The sequence below is a fragment of the Schistocerca piceifrons genome, chromosome 5, assembly GCF_021461385.2.
Source record: "Schistocerca piceifrons isolate TAMUIC-IGC-003096 chromosome 5, iqSchPice1.1, whole genome shotgun sequence".
NCBI lineage: Eukaryota > Metazoa > Arthropoda > Insecta > Orthoptera > Acrididae > Schistocerca > Schistocerca piceifrons.
The window spans coordinates 136,726,516-136,744,057 of record NC_060142.1 but is presented as its reverse complement, the minus strand read 5'-3'; positions in this window follow the sequence as shown (position 1 = coordinate 136,744,057).

Here is a 17,542-nt window from a genome sequence, read left to right as displayed (position 1 = left end):
ATGCCTGGCACCCAGGGCACAAGAGTTCCTTAGATGATCTAGAGACGTAGAGTTTCGGGATATTTAAAAAAAAAAAGAAACACGATGTTCCCTAGTCACGAGGAAGATGTTACTTCCAGTAAATATCTCACCGCCTGTTTATACGTAATGTAAGATCTCGTCAAAACACAAACATGGTTTATTGAATGAGTTTCTTGTCAGTAACGTTACCTGCTCACAAAGTAGCGACCGCTGCCGGCAGAGACTTGCTGTTCGCGAGGGAAACAGGCGCCCTGCGCGATCATTGTGGTTCAGATCAGTGGGTAGGCTGGCAGTTTCAGAGCTTCGGTTGCGTACCGCCCATCTCTTCTTCCCCGACAGGCCGATGTTTCCCCAAATTTATGCGGCGTCCGACGTAGTAATGAAGCAAAGGAAGTCTGCGCTGCTTGCCTCGGCATCTCGGCTGCCTCATTCCCCTCCCGACTCCCCAACATCCGCCTACCTGCCGCCCCCCCCCCCTCACCCCGCCGCCGTTCCACCACCCGCTACTACTCAGCGCCTCTAATGAGGGTAGAGGCAGCAAGAGGCCGGAAGACTTAAAAATGAGCACGCTGCGGAATATTCAATTACGGGCGCGGCGTGCGCCCAATCGCAAGAAATCTCTTCGGCGTTACCGATAGCTCCGGTTTAACTTTTCACTCGCGGCGCCGAGCCACCCTTACCTCCCACAGCACTGCGTCCCCCTAACTTCTCCTCCCCCCGTACCCCCGCCTGGAGCGCAGGCATCAGCACCTCAGACAGGGCTAAATGAGGCATTAGGAGCCAGAATAATACGCGTCAGGGAGGAGGAGGAGGGATGAAAAATTAAGAGTTTGATTGAGTGCTCGCAGGCGGTCTCTACCTCGCAGTTGTGGAGGCCCGGGCCTCCGGGAAAGAGCGAGAGGAGCGCTCGCTGCGACTTAGATTCGAGTTACGCCGTGGGTGAGGAATTATTTATCGCTGTACCACGGTCATCCCGTAAATACAAATCGGGATTTCCGTGATGTACCTACAGCAAAACTCGTCCACATTGCAGTAGAGCTCATCAGGAATAACGGAGCACTTAGTTTCAGTGAGAGTGTTTTCAGTGTAGTAATGAACGAAATGAAATGGAGCCTACACGTATGTAGCGTGTTGTGTCTAAGAGAAGATCGTTTATTTTTCATTGTTTCTGGACGTCATCAGTGCGGGCAGAAATTAACACACACAGCAATGAAAGTGGCTCTGGAGAGATAAAACTATCGACTTTTCAGCGTGAATGGGCGCAAATATTTGACTCAGAACCGTAATGGACAAACATTTTACTCTCATAACAGCTGAAAAATATCCGTTTCGCTACCAGTGTTACCGAAAGATATTTATTTACTTGCTTATTTATTTACTTACGTACTAAGAACTGTCAGGGAGTAGAAAGAACGCTAGCATGAAGTCAGCCCCAGGTGTCAACCCCGTCCGAAAATTATGACAGTACGCATTACGACCATATGAAAGGACAGCGTTAAACCACTCGCGCGCTGATTGTTTGCTACTTGCTCCGTCGAATGTCCAAGCGCGATGTACTCGTACTGTACAGATGAGTGAGGTGTGTGTTCATAACGAGTGTGTGTTCATAACGACCGGGAACCAACAAGTGACAGTGCTTTGTTCATTGTGTCAAAGTGCACGGTTTCTAACCCGTAGCTGGTGCCAGAGATGTCTTTCCTATGATCACTTTCATTTAGCGATTCACAAATGCAGTGCGAATTAATGTAATAAATGAGTGTCACTAAAGAAACGGCGTTGTGCCATTGAGATACATTATCGTCGCTGTTATGGGTTACCTTTCTTCCACTGCCAAGCTGGTACTGTAAAAGTACTACTGCAGCTCTTGCGCTGTTGTTCAGCGTGAGGAGCACCATTAAATTTTAAGGTGATGAGACGCCCTGCTAGACCAGCATGACAGGGGAGATACTTTAAATTCTGGAAAGTTACAATAGAATATAAAACTTTATTTATTTGACCAAACATTACAAATTCCAAGAAAATTTAAAAAACAAAACATAGCATCAATTTTTTGGAACTTAATACGCCATACAATCTCATGCCTTAAGGGCAAAACCACTTTAATTTAAAACCGGCTGACAGCCAACAACTTAAGACTCAAACAAAAATCATAATTTTTAAAAGGCAAAAGGCCTTATCTTAAAACAGTTCTTTAATTAGGCTGAGGGCCTTAAAAATTTGACACCTTAAGAGCAAAACCTCTTTAATTTAAAAATCGGCTGAAGGCTCACCACTTAAGACTCAAACCAAAATAAATTTTTAAAATGCCAAAGGCCTTACCTTAAAACAGTTCTTTAATTAGGCTGAAGGCCCAAACAATCTAACACATTAAGAGCAAAACCACTTTAATTCCAAATCGTCTGAAGGCCCATCACTTAAGACTAAACAAAATTAAATATATATATTTTTTTTACAAAAAGCTAAAGGCCTTACTTAACACAGTTTTTTTAAATTAGGCTGAAAGCCCCAACAATCTTACGCCTTAAGGGTAAGACAACCTTAATTTTAAAAAAAAGTGGCTAGAAGCCATACAAATAAAAACAACAAGAACAAATAAGGAAAGGCAGTACACCCAATGGCGCCAGAAATTTCCGAGGGTCAGCCTGGAATTCAAACACTAACGCTCACTTAGGTGAGGCAGGCAGTCGGCCGAACCGTTGTCGATGCGACGACACCCCAACCGACATACAGTCAACGGATCCACCGACAAGATAACTTCCACTCCACCCGACCAGCACATAACAGGGAGTTCAATGGAACAACGTAGAAAGTATTGGCGCTCACAACCATTTATACATTGAGCTGTCAAACAACACACCTTGCTGGACAGCGACAACACGATGAGGAAAATACACTGCCTGAATTTACGTCAACGGCGAGGGCAGGTAACCGGAACGTTAACGGCCACAAGGCAGAAGATTCCGCTGGTGCACTTCAATTCAATATAACCAAATACCGGAGGGTGGCTAAAATCTGCCAGTTTGAAAACACGAGTTGTTGCTCGTGGGAATTCCCTAACAACCGACAACGAAATCCAAACGACGCAATGTGAACAGTCGTGACTTGCTGGTAGATTAAGTCAAACTCAACTTTCGTGTCCAGAGTCGGTGAGCCACGGACCTAGTAGCAATGGGAACAGCGCCACACACACCGACCGCGTGTAGACGCCACCAGTGGCTCGCGGCCAAACTACGTGCCTCAGAGATTTCCTCATTGCTCCACAACAGCCGACCAACTGGTTGCACACAGCACTGCCGGAAACTACAAGCGCCCGGCCAAAGATAGTACAAGGTGCGAATATCGATACACACTGCTGTTTCCACTCGCAGAGAGAGAGGATAACAGCACAGTCGCGATAACCGCGGGAGACTAAACACAGAATAGCAACCAAGGTTTAATCGAAGGCATAACATGAGCCAGCCAGGGCTCAGGTGAAGATAATGTCCCTGAGTCACTGACTCGTTGACTAACTGTGGGCTTCGTCTACGAAGGGATTCTTTGAAATTCCATTCTTAATGGTAAGAAACAGGGGACAAAGGGCTTTTTGAAAACATGTCCCCATTAAGGCAATTTTGAAGTTAAAACTACGAAAAGAGGAATTTGGTTCCTCAATCAGAATTTTAAAAAAATGTTTCTCAATTTTTTGAAATTCAACCACTAAGGGGTTAAAGTAGTAGGGGAGAGGTTTTTTTGAAAATAAATTATTGTCAAAGGAATTACTAAAGCAATTTTAATGCTACATCTATAAAAATGGTATTTGACGTCGATTAGAAATTTAAAAAAATACGTGTTCCCGTGTTTTTGGAAGTTCAACCCCCTAATGGTGTAGAATAGACGACGTAAATATTTGCGAAATTATTTCAGTTAAAGGTTGTCTTATTCGCAGATACGATAAATATTCGTTTTAGAGGTTTTAGTTGTGGTCTCTCAAACAGAATTTCAGTTTGAATACTAATGTAAGTTTTCTTGACTTTTATGGTGACTTCGTTTTTAGTGATTTCTGCAAAAGCCTCTAACGAATAATGGCTCTCGTAATTAAAGCAACTAAAATGTTGTTTTATAACTTACGGTCGCCCTGCAAGGAAACATCAGACTTCGATATTTAGAAGATACATGTTGTTGGTGTGAAAGGACACATATTATAGTAAGAGACAGCTAATAAAGTATTGCTTAGCTGCCATTATCCATCGTCAATTATCTTCGCGCTGAGTACTGCGAAATATTACTACACAAATACAAATTTTTTACCACAGAAGCAATTAAGTTCGGTATACTGTCATTTTAAAGAAAACGTCGATACTTTGGGTTACTTACTTTATCAACTAAATAACTATACAGCGTTTGGTGGATTACGCTAAGACGTTCCTCTCAAAACTCCAACAGACAGATCGGAAGAATAATAATTGAAAGCTTTTTTTTTTTTTTTTAGGAAGTAAAAATAACCTGAGAGATTCTCTCTTACACATATCACACGATATAAACTATTCTTTGACGCTGCTCGATATATTTATTCCATGCAGAATTTTTCTCTTCTCTTAAAAGACCTATTATACTGCCCCTAAATAGTGAAGCGGAGTATCAAACTATAGTCGAACTATTTACTTCTACGGTTTGTTTACAATATTCTTCAGAAACATACGTATACCAGACCTCTTTTACATTTATATGCAGTAACCAAATTTAAATTCTAGCATTGCGCATCTCGGTCCATTATTATACGCATTTTCTCAGAGCGAGCAGAAAACGTCACAGCAGACGCCACGCAACGTTTATATTTCAACTGTCTCTGATACGCACAGTAACTCGCTCTATGCCAGTATTTCCACAGTACAATGTGTAACAGTTCAATACTTTGTCACACGTGGTTAAATATTTGGCTTTTAACATCAAGATCATCAATAAAAGAGAAAATCATACCTAGGTAAATGGGTGACAGATAGTACAATAAATACAATTGGTTTTATACCCCGAAAATAAATGTAGCGTATACTTACAATATTATAGTGATGAATCAATTTAATGATTTTTAATGTCTCTACAGATTGTCCATCATGCACAGCGTTCGCTACATGCCCAGACAAACTTAAAATCGTTCTAAGTAAGGTTAGTGTTTCTGAAAACAGTTTATTCGACGTCAATGTTAAAAGAATCTTTTCTCATTATCAATGTCCATTCCATGCTTCACACAAAACGTTTTTTTATTGTTTTCATTTTTTTACGATGCCCTTTGTTTTGTAGAACACCCGCACACAACGATGTCCATCTGGTGGTCTTCGTGGTGGGAACAAGTGCATTTTTTGCAGAGCCGTGCAGAAGAGTGGTATAATTTCAGCATCGACCCCTGTTTTGAATGCTGTACTTGGCTTGTGGGTTATTGACGCGTTCCCGAGAACATTTCGCCTTCCAAATTATTCACTGCTTCTCATACCAGTGTTATTCACTCTTTATATTTGTTTTTGGTACTTGGCGTAGCCCTACACACGTTTCAATGTACACTACATTGAATTTCAATGTTTGAATATACCACAGTTTATGGTCTCTTAGAACATTCCTGTCATCATTTATACGATTTCGTTCGTTCTTTTTAAAGGTTTTGAGTTTAAATATTTCTCTTATTCTAAACTTTCTACTATACATCTGTTTTTGCCACATTCTTTGTTTCTTTTATGTCACCATAGGATTTGTTTAATTACTACAGAAACCTGAAAGAAAAATTTGGCCCAGCACAAGCCTCGCAGCAATAAATGAGCCCAAGCGCGTGTCTATGAATCAAATATTACACTTAAAGTAAAAATTTAAATTCCTCTAAATTGATCTACGAGATACAGCACTTGGTGTGTTTGTTGACGTACTCTGTTTTCAAATGTTGTGTAATGACTTCCTTCATCTACATCATTTGTCTGCTTCCTTTGACATTTTCCATTATATTCCGAAAGTACGCGGTTTCATTCTGTGTTTGGAAACGTAATTAGTAGTTTCTAAGAATGTTTGTGTCAGGTTAATACGTGCTCAGTCTTCTGTCATTACTGTTACATAGAAATTTTCTGAGTGATTGGCATAACCTGCATTATGCAGCGTAATAAATCAAATTAATCATTTATCAAATAGAGATCATTTAAATCACAATAAAGTTTTCTTCCTCGCTAAAGTACTTGCATGCCTGTGGTAAATTTCTGAGTTCTTTTTATACTTTTGTCAAATTCTGATTCTGGCATTATTTGCTAGGGTAATTAATACATCTCGTATCTTGCTGTATCTTCGGAATGGAATCACGCCATTCGTTACCTTTCTGTACATCTAACATAATTTCTGCAGGTGTATAATTAGAGTCATGTTCTGATATATTATTGTTAACGTCCTGGAAAAGAGACAAACAGTTCACCCACTTCCAATGATTCCCTGGTATGTGTTGTTGTTGTTGTTGTGGTCTTCAGTCCAGAGACTGGTTTGATGCAGATCTCCGTGTTATTCTATCCTGTGCAAGCTTCTTCATTTCCGAGTAACTACTTCAACCTACATCCTCCTGAATCTGTGTAGTGTATTCATGCTTTGGTCCCCCTCTACGATTTTTACCCCCCGCGCTTCCTTCCAATACTAAATAGATGATCCCTTGATGACTCAGAATGTGTCCTACCAACCGACACCTTCTTCTAGTCAGGCTGTGCCACAAATTCCTCCCCAGTTCTATTCAGTACCTCCTCATTAGTTATGGGATCTACCCCTCTAATCTTCAGCATTCTTCAATTGCACCACATTTCGAAAGCTTCTATTCTCTTCTTGTCTAAACTATTATTCGTCCATGTTTCACTTCCACACATGGCTACACTCCACACAAATACTTTCAGAAAAGACTTCGTGACACTTAAATATATACTCGATGTTAACAAATTTCTCTTCTTCAGAAATGCTTTCCTTGCCATTGGCAGTCTACATTTTATATCCTCTCTACTTCGACCATCATCAGTTATTTTGCTCCCCAAATAGCAAACCTCATCTACTACTTCAGTTTATCCCCATTCTGTTCATGAGTTACTCATGAGTACATTTCCCGCAAATGTCTACGTGCATTTTTAATACCCATTTGTCCTATTGCTCAAAGCCTCCTTCACAACCTTGTCGATACCTTAATTCATTCTTACGCAAAAGTGTATTTTCTAGCTCATTGTTATTTTTACCCGACGATATCATTCTCTAACTCATTCCACTCCATTGTATACCACATAGTTGTCGGTACTGATGAGTAAAGGGTGAATAACATAAAACTTGCACCGCAAATACTGCGGAAATGAAAAGTGCTATCGATGTGCGGTTTTCACAGAATAGATTGCTAGTCTAGGGCTAGTGTTGTTAGCCAATACATAGATTGAAATAAAACTTACAAAATGTATTGTGGGCACAGACATATATTGTCTGATAGGAACAACGCCTCTTCATATTAAGAGAGCAAAAGTAGGCTAAATCAGAAAGTCAGTGGTGTTTGTTGCAGGCTTCTGGAGCCAGTCGTTCATGAGATATCGTACTTTGGACAGTTTCCACACCGAAGCTTGCTTGTCTCACTCATCCTCAGCGTCTGCTAGCTATGATATTGTTATGTACACTGATAAGCCAAAACATTATACCACTGCCCACCGCGACGCTGGACGACGCTTGATGGGGTTGCGGGCACATAATAACGTAACAAGCGTATATAAGCAAAGCAGACAACCTGCTGATGGGGTAATACATTGAGATAAGCGACTCTGGGAAAGTGCAGATTATTATTAAGCAGAGCCTTTTAACGAGTATCTCGAAAACGGCGAAACTGGTCGAATGTTCACATGCTATTATCGTGAGCATCTACGGAAAGAGGTAGAAGGACAGTGGAACTACCATGAGGCATTAAATGGTTGTCCGTCCACGACTCTTCACAGAAATGAAGTTTGGGGGCTCTGTAAAGTAGGGTAGATGGTGATCTGTGTCATCTCTACCGAAGGAGCACAATGCTGGTGCACGCACAAGTGTTTCGGAGCACACCGTTCATCGCACACTGTTCAACATGGAGCTCCACAGCAAACCACCTCTACGTGTTCAGATGCTGACCCAGCGACATCGTCAATTGCGATTGCAGTGGGCACGGGACCATGGGGATTCGAAAGTCGATCAATAGATACGTGCCGGCTCTTCGGATGAATCACATTTGTGCTACGACAGGCCGGTGCTCGTCTCCACAAACACCGTCGTCGAGGTAGACAGCAGCTCAAGACGTACAGCGCGCCACACACACACAGGCTGGTAGGAGCAGTATCATGTTGCAGAAGACATTCTCCTGCGTTTGCATCGGATCTGTGGTAGTAATCGAAGACGCACTGACAGATGCGAACCATCTGCATCTCTTCATGCTTGACGTCTTCGCCGACAGTGATAATCGTCAGAGTCTCGGAGCCGGAACCGTGCTACAGTGGTTGAGGAGCATTATAGTGAACACACAATCTGCGTCGCTATCGCCAAGTACGCAAATGAGCTGCCCATTATTTCCCGAATTGCACTACCTGTGCGTAGACACTAGTACCACATGCCTCCACAAACCTACGAGCAAACTAATAGACCCCTTATACTGAGTATCAGTAATGTATGATTTTGTGACTCTTGCACGGACTGGCACTTGTACGAAGAGGAAATGTGTGGGCATTTCCACGGAGTCCAGGACTCTGTTGGTAGCGGATAGGGTGTTCCAGATAGTAGGATACACCAGCCTGTCTGCTGCTACTTGCGACGTCTTGTGGGGAAGGCAAAAGCCCTTTTCCTGTGCAAAGTTCCTTGTTCCTGCACCAGTTCGTAGTGTGCGTGACTTTCTCACACAGTTCAGTACCGCATTCGACCTCTTCTGGCAAGTAGCGTTCCGTACTTAAATGCTGAGATCACCGAGTTCACCGAGACCACCAAAGGTAAGCCTATACTGATTTACAACTGGTATCAGTATACAGTTGGTTACACAAATAAACAAGAAGTGACTTAATGCCTTTGCGAAAATTTAAAAATAACAAATGCAGAGGAAGACCAAGAACAAAAAATAACAGTTTTAGCGGAAGATAGCCTCATTTGTATTCTAGATGGAGCAGCAAATGAAGAGCCGAAACATTTTGCCAGCGCAAAGAAGCGAGCAAAAGAAACAGACGCTACAGTTTCATGAGTCTACGTTCAAGAAGAAGGGCAGCTCTTCAATCGAGGCTACGACTTGGTAAGATCGTTATCATCACAAAGAAGTGCGACATAATGGTTACATTGCATTAGGCGAAAATATGTGGCAACCACACATGATCCCAGGAACATAATTTGCTGATCAGTGATGCTAGCAATTTTTAATTCTTTACTTGCAGATAATAACATGGGACTCAATGACGGAATACTGGTGTATACCAGCGAAAGCATGTTCACAAACCGCGACTCATTCTTTGTGGAGGGAATGTTCAGGAGTTCGAGTAAGCAGTTTGAAGAGTTACTTATACTCCTCGCCGAGCTTAAAATTTCTTAGAAGGAAAAAACGCCATTCGAGTTGTTTACGCTTTGCTGAGAATTAAAATGCGAGAAAATATATGAACATTTTTAACGCTATTGAAACTAACGTGCCTGTATGGAAACCCTCACCTCTGATGATAGACTTCGAAATTGCCATCGTCCAAGCAGCTAACAATTTGCTTCCTGGAACAGAGGTTACTGGTAAAAGTTATCATTTTAATCAATGTTTGTGGAAACAATTTCAGTGTTGCGGCCCAGTTCCAGCCCTTAAGGAAAACGAGGAAATACGCTGTCACATAAGAATGTGTTCTGGTCTAGTACATCTTCCCGGGAAATGTTGGGCAATGGTTGGCTGTGTATTCTGGAGAGCACGCACGAAAACCAGAAGCTTCAGGACTTTTATGACTACTTTTTGGACCAGTAGCTCGAGAACGAACATATGCCAAGAGAGATGTGAAATTCCAGTGGAAGGCACCAGCACACTAATAACATCTCAGAAGGATGGAACCGAACAATAAATACATTAATATCAAAAGTTTATCCAAGTGCTTACTCATTAGTGAAGAATCTTCGAGGTGATGTAGAGTACCATAGCCACCAGCCTGACCAATTAATTTTAAAGTTTGATGGAAAAATATCAGCAATGAAGACTGACGAAACGGTTGTAAGGGCTTAAAAAAAACTTCAAACCAATGGAAACTTAAAATCATTTCTCCCTTGTGTGGCTATGCACAATGACAAAGAGAACGCTCGCTCGCCACCTGGTTTGTGAGTGCAGGTGGTAAAACGGGACGGCTGGCGTTGTTACTTAGCGCGGGAAGGGCGACGGGTATCGCAGGAGAAATGCAAAGAATGTGTTGCCTTCAGAGGAATGACCACAAATACGTTCGGCGTATCCTTAGATAAGAACATAAAGTATCTGCAGCGCAGTGCTTAAGGAGGGGCTTCACCTATGAATTTAACTTTTTTCTACTTTGCCGATAGCAACCAAATTTTAAAATCGTGTCCATTGTGTAAAGTTGTAGCAATACCCAAATTGTGAACTCCATAACTCCCACAACTTCATTGGCTTTCGAGTTTTCATTTTTTAATATGATTGTAATGGTATTGTTGAAAATCAGCTTTTGGTATTCACACCGCAATTTTCACAGATACAGTCACGAGACATAGTTCAACGGTTCTGTGTATTAATTTTATGACAAACATCAGTAATTTGTTTCAAGCGTTCATTTAAAATTTCACCATTACATTTTTTAATTATCGGTACACAACTGTGATGGTAAAATAAATTACATTTTCGATAATATTCGTGCATAGAAGTATGAAAACACATCAAGACAACTTCCTGCAAAAATTTCCTTCAGGCTGGTTAATATTTATGACCAAAAAGTTGGCACTGATCTTAGAAAAACAAATTTATGGTAAAATGAACTTTAAACATTTTAGCAAGACATGAATATTGCCACAAACATATGCATTAAATTTCACCGCCTACGTAACGTTTTCCCTTCCTCCTTTTATGAAGCTTCTTCGTGTAATTTCAAAATCATTGTAGCCTTTTTCCTGGAATTTCAAAATAAAAATCTACTCACAGTCTTCTTGAGGACGCGCAGTTGTAGGGATATCTGATTGTAAGCTTGTGCCTACTTCCTTCGAACCTGTTGACGGTACTAACACGACTTCAGTGTGTTCCCTAAATTAATATTTACACAGTCAACAGGCAAAGTAATTGACTTTTTTGAAGAAAAATTATGGTGGAATCTCCCCTTAAAATAGAGAGTAGCCTTTTTGAAAGTGATGAAAAATAGCATGATGGTCGGGGTAGGAACTTCAGAGATGTCAGACACATCGCCAACGTATCAGCGCAGGATAGCTCGTCAACATGTTTATTCTGTGATGATGTCTCGATATGCTTAGTGTCCTATTAACGTGCTTCAAAACTTTGAACACTACGAAAAAATTACAGTAGATTCCACGAAAAGAAAAAGAAGAAAAGCTTTTAAACGATAAATTGACGATAGCATTCATCACAAGGGTGCAGAGAAATAAACGTTTCAGTAATTTTCTCAATATTTTCACTACGAAAACACATTTATGTTTTCAAGAAGAACATTCAGTGAATGAATATGCCGTTAGCTCAAATTACCATATTGATTTCCAGCTTGCGAAGGGTTGCGCAGTTTCTCTGGTTTCCAGGTTACGTTGACAGTGTGGAAACTCAGCTACTGTTAGAACTTATACAGTTGCTGTGTGACGCTTGCGTGATTTCTTTCATAGCAAAATTAGTCTCGTAGACTTCTGTTTCCCCAATGTAAATTTTGACGACTTTACAAGCCTCCAGCTAAGATTATGTCGACGTCAAGACTTACATGTACATGCTGTTTTTTTAGCAATGAAGGGATCAAATCAACCCACAGAAGCTGACTGGCAGACTTCAGCTTAAGACCTTGTCTTCGAATTAACATTAATTAAGTGGTACCAGACATTGATCCTTTAGTGAAAAGCATAAGTGATATTCATTGACATTCTGTGTTTTTCTGTTTAACATTTCAATAAAATGGCAATGAAATATAAATTAGTCAACTTAAATCTCGTTCTAAAACGGGAGCCATCATGAGGCTGCTAATGTCGTAAGAAATACTGTTTCTTACTTACCTGTTCATGGGTCTTGTAAGACGAAAATGTTACAAGAGATGTAGCATTTCATAGTCAGTTCTCATTCTGTTGGATTTCATTGCTAGCTCACATTAATATAACAGTCTTAAATTTGTCACGAAACGCGTTAATAGGCCATCATTAAGTGGTACATGGTTGCTCAGTGCTTTGGTGTGAGCGTGAGCCAGCTATCAAGTGCAACTGGGCTGAACTGCTAAACTTCTTGGTGCGTGTGTACCTGTTGTAAGCAGGCTGTTTAGGTTTTTATGTTGGTAACGTCACGTAGCGCTCTGTATGAAAATCACTGATTGTGGTGTGTGCGGTCTGTGGCTGGTTTGCAATGTTGGAGTATATGCTATTGTAGTGTTGGGCAGTTGGCTGTTAACAACGCGTAGCGTTGCGCAGTTGGAGGTGAAGCTCCAGCAGTGGTGGATGTGAGGAGAGAGATGGCGGACTTTTGAGAGCGGATGATCTGGACGTGTGTCCATCAGAGAGAGTAAATTTGTAAGACTGGATGTCATGGACTGATATATATATATATATATATATATATATATATATATATATATATATATAATGTCTTTTGACCACTGTTCTCTATCAGAATCTCTCATTTGCTAACTATGCCTATCAGTAGTTAGTGGCTTCAGTAGTTTGAATCTTTTATTTAGCTGGCAGCTGGCAGTAGTTTTGTGAGGTAAGTGATTTGTGAAAGGTATAGGTTAATGTTAGTCAGGGCCATTCTTTTGTAGGGAGTATTGAACGTCAGATTGCGTTCCGCTAAAAATATTGTGTGTCAATTTAGTGTTGATCAGAATAAGTAAAGAGCGAAATGTCTGAATACGTTCAGTTCTGGTCAGCAGTTTGAAAATCAAATAATGTAAGAGGTTTATCAGCACAGTAATTCATTAATTTTTCTAAGGGGACGTTTCAAATGTCGACCCTTAGCCGAGGATACCTCACTGGAATCTTCTGGTTTTTTTCTTGTAGTTTGTGTAATTAGTGTAGCTACTGTTTATTGCTAGCGCGTAATTATAGAAAGAATTTCCTTGGTAGTTATAGTTTTTCATTGTTGTACAGTAAAGCAGTTGTGGCATGCATGTAGATTTGCACCAAGTACTTCGCAGCTGCGCTTGCAATTAACGAGATACTATTTCCAATGCTATGTTAATGTGTTTTCTTATTTTGCTCTTCAAATTGTGCTTTTCTGTGTTATCATGTGAAATACTGTGAAAATAATGGCGTGTGAAAAAAGTAATACTAGGCTCCAAAGTAAACTAAGAAATGACAGTGAAGACGAAAGCAGTGTGTTAGCGCCACCGTATAATGAATTGATTAATGTTCAAAGTAATAATTTGGTAATTGTGCATAGGGAAATGGAGCGGGCTGCAAATAATGGTGTAGACAGTGAAACAATTAGTGAACAGGGAAGCATTATCGATCGATCGGTCGGCAACAGCTCGCCTCAGGAATTCGAAATGACAGGACTCAATCTTGCAAATACTGTAGATTCAGGTTTTGCGTCCTCACCGTTTTCTCAAATAAGTCAAGACACATTTTCTGCTTTTCAAAATTCGAATATTGCCGGTTCAAATGCACTGCCGAATAGCACTGAGGAACATGTTTCAGACACCAGTGCATTGCTATTACAGTTAATGCAACAAATGGGACAAAGGCTACAAAAGTTAGACACACCGCTTGAACAAAATCAGAAACAAATGGGACAAAATCTTCAAAAGTTAGACACAATGGAACAAAATCTTCGGAAGTTAGACACAATGGAACAAAATCTTCGGAAGTTATACACCACACTTGAACAAACACGTGAAGATTTAACTACTGAGTTGCATAACATTGAATCGAAATGTCAAAAAGTCTGTAATGACGTAAAAACACAAATTTGTGAGCGCTTTCATCCTATTTTTTCGCGGCATGAAAATGCATTACAGAATCACGAAGCAGCCATAAAAGAACTGCAAACTATTGTTCATGAAAATCATGAGACCTTGCGGGCTAAAATTGACTTAGTTGCATCTACCGATTCGGTTACGCTACTTATAAAAACTCAGGAAAACTTAAAGGACACAGTAGATACTCTGAAACTTGGTTCAGAAAAACACACTGAGGAAAACAATTCATTATCGGAGAAAGTAATGAACTTTCGGATCAAGTCACTCACTTATCTACAAAGGTAGATGATGATCTGAATGACACAAGACCGGTAGCCTTCACTGATACGGAAGAGTATGAACAAATTAGAAAATTCAAACAATATCAGAATCATAGCAATACACAGTACAAAAGAGAAATCCGGGAAGTACAAGATCCATTGACACAGGTAATACAAGAATTACATATTTCAGAGGAGACTCACGCTCCAACAGGGTAAGAGGGACATAGAAATACGGAAAAGCCAGAAAATAATAACACAGGGCATTTCGGGTTGCCTTCACTGATACGGAAGAGTATGAACAAATTAGAAAATTCAAACAATATCAGAATCATAGCAATACACAGTACAAAAGAGAAATCCGGGAAGTACAAGATCCATTGACACAGGTAATACAAGAATTACATATTTCAGAGGAGACTCACGCTCCAACAGGGTAAGAGGGACATAGAAATACGGAAAAGCCAGAAAATAATAACACAGGGCATTTCGGAAATTATGAAAGAAATTGGCAAGGTGCACCGAATTTTGCGATGGAACCGCCGACACGATGTACCAATGACTGATATGCAACTCGCCGACACGATGACTTTGACCATAAGCTGTTCATTACTAGACGTAAATTCAAAACATTTAAGAATTCTGGCAACGACATTCATCCATAAGCTTGGCTTCATCAATTCTCTTACTGTTTTTCTCCCAACTGGTCATTACAGCGCAGATTAGAATTTATGTGTGGCTATTTAGAGAGTGAACCAGCTGTAAAAATGCGATCGGTCATTCACGATTGTCACAGTGAAAGAGAATTATATTACGCCTTTCTCTCAGCATATTGGTCTCAAGCTGCACAAGACCGAGTACAACATAGCATCATAATGATGAAACATATCGAACAATCTGAATTTTTCAGTCTTGTGAAATATTTTGAAGAGATGTTGCACAAGAATCACTACCTGTCAAACCCATACAGCCCCTCAGAACTCATCCGCATTTGCTTAATCAAATTACCTGAACAATTATGACATATGATTTTGACAGGACGTTGCAAAGACGACATTGAAGCTTTTTGGGGACAGTTACAAGAATGGAAATTGACACTGACAATCGCGGAACGCGAAAACAGGAACAAAACACTTACAGGTCACATTCGTCTCAATTCGGCGATGAAAGAAATAATAACTGGACACGACAAGGCTATTCTTACAACGTAAATCGTGACCAAAACAGACACCAACCGTATGACAACTGTTGGTAGAGTAGTAATAATTACAGGGAAAGATCACCTCTCCGCGGTAATGACTATCACAGAGACAATCAGAGAAACAGACAATGTGGAAACCAAAATAATTATTATCAAAGGAGACAGAATAACGTCAGATGCAACGGTCCACCACGCCGTTACGATTCCGGGAGAAATTCTCCACCACATGACCGACAAAAAAGAAACTATGTAAACTACCGACATAACGACAGGCCTAAATTGGATCAGAACTGGTGGGATTCAAACAGGGCAGGGCCCTCTCGACAAGGTGAATTTGTAGAAGTTAGGTCTCCTAATCCCAATAACGACGCTCGCCAACAAAGAGACAGACAATGACTCGCACCGCAGGCAGACATGTGCGCCTGCTGGCTCAGCGAAAAATAACATAGATGCTAACCTTGAGAAAAATTTTAGCATTCCTTACTGACGTATACCACATGTGAAATGCGTTGAAGTTGAAACTCTGCGTACTAGGAAGAGTAAAGGATTTCACGACATTTCACATGTAAAACCGTTTATTGAAAGATAATCTGCTTTATAACTTAGTCTTTGCCATAAAATTTTTCACTTCACCCTACTAGTACAATTTGTCACACTGAGAAACTGTTAACATGCAACAGTGTTCTGATGTTAACTACCCAGTCTAGAACCTAGGGAACATACTTAGACAGTATTTACGAGTGCATTCTTATAGTGTACAGATGACACAGTGTTATTGTGTGTGTACATTCTTGCTTGTTAGTTGCACGATTACGTAATGACTACAAGGCTCACATACTTAGAACATGTACCGGTACTGCTAATGAGATTTTAATGAAACATTTTGGTTTACTTGAAAATACATTCTGGATTTAAAGTACTTTCTGAGAGATACCAGATGACATAGTGGTTAGTTTATTTGACATCTACATGAATATATCACGACGCTAGTAATGAGTGACACAATTTATATTATTCCTTCTACACTGTATCTGTTTTATATCTGCACAGTTTTTCTGTATTATTGTGGGAAGTGAAACATGTTTTAGTAGTACCTTTTGTGGTATAGCTACAATGAAACAGGCTTTTCCATAGCACAACAATAGTTTATAGTACAGCACTTTCTTCATTATGGCAATAAGTGTAATAACTAAGATATCTATGCACAAAGCATTTCACTTTTGTTTATGATGAGGTGAGTACATTGACTTCAGCAGACCTTTGCTTACAGAGGATGATAACTATGACACTTCCACAGAATTATCTTACAGCAAGACACACATTTAGCGCTACAGGACACGCATTTGAGTGATTAATTTTGTACTTAAAACATTTATTTTTAAAGATTTTTGAATCACAAAGATACAAAGAAAGTTTTTGGTGATATGTTTCATTCGATTGCTGTAATCTGTAACACCTGATGGTATAATTACATTAATCCTCAGGAGGGTACACGCTTACTTTGTGTACCATGTGTTTGGCAAGCACAAGGAGCCCTAGCTAATATGGTATTCGCTTATACAACTTTACTCATCGGTACCATATTTCTCTAACACATAAATTACACAGCTATCTGATCATTTAACTGAGAGAGACAAACATGTTTTCTTTTACTACGTCAGTGACACATGTTTACGCAATGACACAGTTGGATAACTTCACACTTATGAAATTGTATCTAGTCGGTACTTTGTAAACTCTTCATATGTTTCTGGAACTATTGTGATACTATGAGAGCTTTGAATGATGGATTTGGTATGAGATCTTGATTTTTAAAGTACGTTTGAGGTAGATGACACTATTGAAATGAGCAGAGAATTTTTTGTAGGTTTTGAAATTATTGAAAGAAGCTGTGTCGATTTTGAGATGTGATTGATCTGTTATGATGTTATTATTACGATGACGATGTGTATTATGCAGTT